The 6,743-nt window shown below is 36.6% G+C and overlaps 1 protein-coding gene and 1 pseudogene across 2 annotated transcripts in view; one reads left to right on the forward strand and one right to left on the reverse strand.

Moving 5' to 3' along the window:
- LAMA2 (laminin subunit alpha 2) overlaps positions 1–6,743 on the forward strand; it is a 491,338-nt gene that overhangs the window by 16,735 nt on the left and 467,860 nt on the right. The window lies entirely within an intron of this gene.
- Positions 3,558–3,887, reverse strand: LOC102769777 (annotated as a pseudogene).

A 6,743-nucleotide genomic window follows, 5' to 3' on the forward strand; every position in this document is an offset into this window, starting at 1 on the left:
ACCCCGCACAAGTAGACAAATTTTTGTGCACCAGGCCTACAGTTGAATAAATATAGAATGAAGTAATACATATATACAATGTGATCAATATAGGCAGTCTGTATGTGGAAAGAGAGTTTTACTCTGCACAGGCTTCTGTTATAACTTTTCATATTGGAAAAAACATCTACATGAACTTAAGCCATATCTGTACTTTAGTTGTTTGGCAACACTAATAATTTGGTTTTACTTATTATAATTAACTAGAGGTATTTAATGCAAAATTTTAAAATTTCTTTTAAAATTGCGTACTTGTGGCTTGTTGCAACACAGTGACTAAAGCTACTATGCTTCTACATCTGGAATCTGATTTGTGGGCATTGTATACAGGATATTTTATAACGACAGTAATAAAGCCATCCAAGTTAAGCTCTCAGAGCAGATTAGATGTGCTTATTAGCAATAAAATATAGTCAAAATATGCCAGGCATACACATATTTTTAGGTAATTGGAATTACTTCAGCACATAGTCAATCTAAATTAAATGAGTTTTTAATTGAGGTTTATGTGCAAGAAAAGAGAAAATTTATCTGTTATGTACACTATATATGCTTTTAATATCATAGCTGTCTTAGAGATACTCTGATAGTGAGTGCGAGTACCATTAAATGCAGCTGTTCTCTTCTGCTGTGGGTACAAATATATGGCAAAATTAGACGAAAATTAGAAAAATGAAAAAGGGATTGTGGGGGAATGGAGGAGAAAAACATTACAAGAGGAAAGCTAACTTCCTCAGCCTTTCTGTTTTCAAGGTTGTTAACCAAGATAATTTCTGGCCCTAATAGTGACGGAAACATGGGGAGGGATTTTATTTCTATTTTAAAAATAGCTCGATATGGCTCAAGGTTTCCTTTAGTTTTTTAGCTGTCACAACTCCCAAAAGCCACATGTTTGGGGATGTTATGTTAATTTGATATTTTAAACCAATGCTTGTGCTCTGTGGCTTCCTGGTGTACCTGGGGAGACAAATGCCGCTTAAATAGCATTTAGGTACATTGGATATTGCACTTTAGAGAATATATATATGTTTATTACAAAAGTGAATGTTGAAAATAGGAAACAAAATGTGAAATGAGTAACAAAGAAATACTCCTTGTGATGAATTACGCAGTATAATTTAATGATGTAATCCTCCATTATATATGTAGGTAATACTTGTTTCAATTCAGCATAGCTCCTGGACCCTAAACATGCCTGTCCAATCTCATAATTTTGAAATAGTTGTGTTCATTTCTAAAGAAGAATTCACTTTATTTTTATTTTATTTGTTTTAATTTTAAAGATATACTGCTTTAGTAGATAAATAACAAAGTGTTTTTCTGGGCATCTCCATATAGAAAAATTTTAAGGTAATTCTTTTACTTTAGCCGTAAGGTAAGATAGCAAATTCTCTAAAACAGGCTGATAACGGAACATGGGTTAGTCATTCTTGAGTTCATTGTTATTGAACCTAAATATGTATGTTTTAATTTATAATATCTAAAATGTGTTCTTAAATTTGGTAGAATATTCATATTGTATAGCCTTTTACAAATTAGTCAATGCAATAGAATATTCATAATATATGGAATATTCAATGTTTAAATTTTACTAAAAGCACTTTCCTGCCAAATGTTTCTATACCTAGTGTACACTACTGAGTTTGAGCAACATTCAGAACACAAAACAATTAGCTATGCCCACTGATGAAAAGCTCTACTTGGAGCAGTTTGTTGCTAGACCTATTAGGCAGCAGAGGTAAGGTTGAGATGGGAGAATACAAAGTTGGAAATACTTTGCTTCACATGAAACATTCCGAAAGCAATTGGAAATACATTGCCTGAGTGCCAGTGCTGTGTATTCAATATTTGACCAAGAGCTGAAAAGCAACTTATATTTATCGTTTTTTCTTAATCCTCACTGGAGGTTTGTTTTTATTGATTTTGACGAGAGAGAGAGAGAGAGAGAAAGAAAGTGGAGAGGAGAGGAGAGGAGAGGAGAAACATTAATTGGTAGCCTCCTCAATGCACTGCAATCGGGGATTGATCCTGCAACCTAGGAATGTGCCGTGACTGGGAATTGAACCCTCAGCCTTTTGGTGTATGGGATGATGCTCCAACCAAGGGAGCCACCCATCCAGGGAAACCTATATTTACCTTTGTCAAAAGATTTTATAAACATTCTGCTTAGATACTTACATGAATAAGACAAAAGATGATGGAAAAAACATTCTGCTTTCCTTTAAAAAAAAAAGCCACACACACACACACACACACACACACACACACATACACACACACACACAACTTATCCCTATACAAGCATACATACCTACACACTCACATATTTCCCCCCTTGTGATGGCTAATCTGTTTTTTAGATTAGCCTGTGGTTGAGTCGTGGGAGTGCAGGGTAAGAGCTAAGGAAGGAATCCCACCCAGAGCGTTTCTGATCTCCTTAGTCTTGTGTGGAATGGCATAAGAGATCTCTCCTAATTGTGCAGGATAAATACAGCCCACTGAACTGCTTAACAGCAGTTTACCACAAGCCAGTTAGAGTGTCAAGGCATCGGAACCTTTTCTTCTATATTTGAATAATCATAAATGCCTTCACGCTCCGTGAGAACTACTGAAGTGTGTTTCTCTGCAGGTAAGCTTGGCAGTGTCTTATAGAACTCCACTCAGAGCACTACTTAAACAGTGTGAAATACATTGTCTGACAAGAATTGTATTGCAATTTGGAATGATGTGTATGCAAGCAGATAGCCTGCCAGTTATTTGTAGTTTAAAAAATGGACCTCTGAGGCCACAATAGAAAACCTTAGTCTTTATTTGGATATTTGCAGTGAAAACTATAATTGTTCCTTGTGGGAAGGTAAAGTAAATTCAATCATTTGGCCACAGTCCATCAAATATGTATGGTGAGAGACAACTTGCTTACTCTTTATTTCTAGAATAAGATGTATAATATAATATCTCACTATTATTGAATATAATTTTCATTGAAATTGAAATACTTGATTGCATGTGCATCTAATGCTTAATTATGTCTTTTTTGGCTGTTGTTATTTATTATCTAATGATTGTGCTGTTGTTATATGCTGCTAGTTTGTTCCCATCCCTCACCCTTGGTAATGATAGTTTTTCTTCTCATGGAAAATGTCAGTAACGGGTTCATGGTCCTAGCTGGGCAGCAAAATCGCCGGGTAACCAAAGAGCCTGTTTGGCTAAATGGGGATATGAGAACGGAGGCCAAACATTTCAAAGTCCTTGGCTAATTTTTGAAAGACTCCAATTCTATTGATTCATGTTCTCATTCACTGAGTCTATAGGCACTCTAGAGTAAATGTTGTAATCAGAGAGAACACTAGGTATAGATACCGATTTTAGCAATCGAACAATTGGTATTTGAATTACTGAGTTTCTGATATGTGAATACCTCACTAGTTATATGACTACATTTGAATTGGAGTATGCAATGCTCTTTTATTTTTATTTTTTTTAGAGTTACACTTTTTATTGACTGTGTTACAAGAGGTTTAGTAAAAAAGAACAAAGCCCATGTCATCATCAGATTCCTCTTTCTTTGCTTCCGCTTTCTTCTCAGTTGGCGCAGCAGCAGCAGCAGCGGTGGAGGGAGCAGGACCTCCTGCAGGTGCAGCACCAGCTGCGGGGGCAGGTCCACCAGCCTCCTTGTTGTAGATGAGGTTCCCAATATGGACATTGGCCAGAGCCTTTGCAAACAAGCCTGGCCAGAAAGGGTCAATACTTACCCCAGCTGCTTACATCTTATCATCTGTCACGGTCACTTCATCATCCTGCAGGATGAGGGCCCAGTAGATGCAGGTGACTTCTGAGACCAAGGCCATGGCGTGGGCAAGTGCTGGGCGAGCACTGCTGCTGCTAGAGCGCTGCTAGTTGCTAGGTGAAGTGAGGGCCTCACCCCAGAGCAGCGTTAGCTTCTTTGGAAGGACAGAGCACCTTAGGGGCATCTAGGGAAAGGGGTGAGTATGCAATGCTCTTATAATTGTGCATGGCAATTGAATGCAGAAACCTGAAAAACCTCAACATGCTGGTAATCTTTCCATAAAATAACTAGCCTTTCAAGTCTTTTTTCCCTTGTGAATTTTTTTTCTTGTATCCAACAATTGCTTTTAAAGTTATAGTCTGGTTGCATACAACTTTAAGATCCCATGAAGGGTGGGGTTTCTCAAATGTGTGGACATAGAGAAGTCTCGGAGGCATCAACTTGGAGAAGCTGTTGTGTTCTGTAAAGAGTGGCTTTGAGGTCAGCCCATGACTTAGAGCTAGAGGTGATTCATAGCCTTTCCACCCAACATATTTTTTAAAAATCTGAGCAGTCAAGTAAAGCTGGACACCCATGGGTCTTAAAGCTGGATTTTTTTTTCTCTGTTTTAATAGGAATGATGTAGATAAGTTATAATGCGAATGGTAAGATAGGATCTGATAAGGTGGAATTTGGGGAAGTAGAACCTCTAAAACATTAGTTTTAAGATAGAGGAGGAGTTTTGACTATTCCCTTCCCCCAATTATCTTTACATTTGTGTTTACTGTTCCCCCTTCTTTATCTCAAGCCACCTATTCTTGTTCTTTCTTTTCCTCATTCTTTTTGGGTTGGATTTTTATTTTATTTTATTTACTCTATCTCATGATGTCTTAGTGCCTCTCCTTGTTTCTCCCCCTCCACAAATAGAATCTGAAACTGAAGCCCTCCCCCTTTAAAAAAGCCTGGTAATAAAAGCAGTATATATTTATTACTTTCTCATTGCAATTAAAAACTACATATAAGAAAAATCAAAGAGAAAAAAATGTATTATTTAACACCAGATGTTGATTGAGCATCTTGAAGAATTGTAAGTATGTATAGAACAATTTATATTACCTTATTTTTCTTAGGTACTTAAGAGTTTGGTCTATGTTCCCAATTTTAAAAAGCCATTTTCTAAAAATTTTACTTTCTACTTTATTCATTTTCCATGCCACATAGGATATGTGGACTATATTTGCTTTATATGTGGACTATTAACCTCAGTGGAGAGAGAGGTTTCCCTGACCTGCTTTAGGATTTATGTATTAAAATATTTAGTTATAAAGGTAAGAACTCAGTATTACTTATTCTAAAGGGAATTTTAAATCCACCATAACTTCTTTACTGATTGTATACAATATTGAGTATTATTTTATTTTCTTACAAATATTTTCTTTTTCTTTTATCTTATCTCCCTATATATGTTTCCCTTTATTTTTATCTTACTATTCTTCATTTTTCCTCTTTATTCCCTTTCTCTTAACTTTATTTTTATAGAGTGGTGTGGGTCAACGTGGTGTGAGAGAAATGTTACATTTGTCATTTTCTGCTGAGTGAAAGGTTTGCAAGAAGTAAATGTAATTATTTCCCCCAACTTGATGGTTTTACTAAAAAACTGGTATTATTATTATTATAAATTTTCTAAAGTTACAACCCAATTTAGTAAAGTAGAACTCCTGGACTTGATGTTAGAAATATTGGAAACATACACTCAAAATCTGAGTAAACTTGCTTGAGTAAATGTACACACATTTGCCCTGCGGTAATAGTTTCATTTATCTGAAAATTTAATAAATTTAAAAAGTCTCTAATCATAAAATCCTACATAATACTGAATTATCTAAAGAGAGGTCAGAATTAATAAAAAGAAATAAAATAATTTTGGAAGTTAGAATTTACACATTTATTGTCTTCTACTTTTCTTCAAGCTCTTCTCCAATAAATATTTAGAAAAGCACTGTCAGCCCACTGTCCAACTAGAAACCTAGCAGGCATCCTGGTCTATATTTTATTTAGTTTCTCTATTACTCCCAACATTCCCTTTGCAAGAGGGATGATATTCCAGTGTGATGAATTCTTCATGGCACCTTCGCACCTCTGCCAATTCTTTTGTCATCACTGGTCCAGGGGTTGGTCTAGTCTAGGAGTTGGTGATGGTGGATTGTGGAGGAACTAATTCAGCGGCGAGCAAATTCCATTTACCTTCAAACACCCTAATGGATTCTTACCTGAATTCTAACCTTTTGGATTCAGAAACCACAGATTACAGATCTTTATTCGTTGTTCTCTTCCTCCCCTGCCTCCAATCTCTGATTCCCTACAATAAAAGGAGGCCCTCATAGTCTTAGATTCAGCCAGTATTGGCCACATGGGAAAAAACATAACACATAAGTATTTCAAGTTGTTAATTTGTCTAGCACACACTTACTAAAGTCTAATAAATTCGATTTCCTGCAAACCTATTAGTTGAACCGTTTAAAACTGTTTGCAGGTTAAAAAATGGTGAGCAGCAGTTTCATATAGTTCAACCTAATATTACGCCATCAATTTTCTTACAGGTTCACAATTGTATCAGTGATTCAGGCCACCATCGTTGCACATGTAGAAGTCATCACAGTGGTCTTAATGGATCTTCCTGCTTTCCCCTCTCCCCTCTCCCATTTGTTTATTATACTTCAGCTAGGGCAAGCTTATCAAATGCAATAGTATTGAGCCACTCCTCTCTATAAAATTCTGTAATGACCTTAGTATTTGCGGTTTAAAAGTTGTGTGGCCGCCGAAACCGGTTTGGCTCAGTGGATAGAGCATCGGCCTGCGGACTGAAAGGTCCCAGGTTCGATTCCGGTCGAGGGCATGTACCTGGGTTGCGGGCACATCCCCAGTAGGAGATGTGCAG

This window comes from Myotis davidii, unplaced genomic scaffold, assembly GCF_000327345.1.
Source record: "Myotis davidii unplaced genomic scaffold, ASM32734v1 scaffold147, whole genome shotgun sequence".
NCBI lineage: Eukaryota > Metazoa > Chordata > Mammalia > Chiroptera > Vespertilionidae > Myotis > Myotis davidii.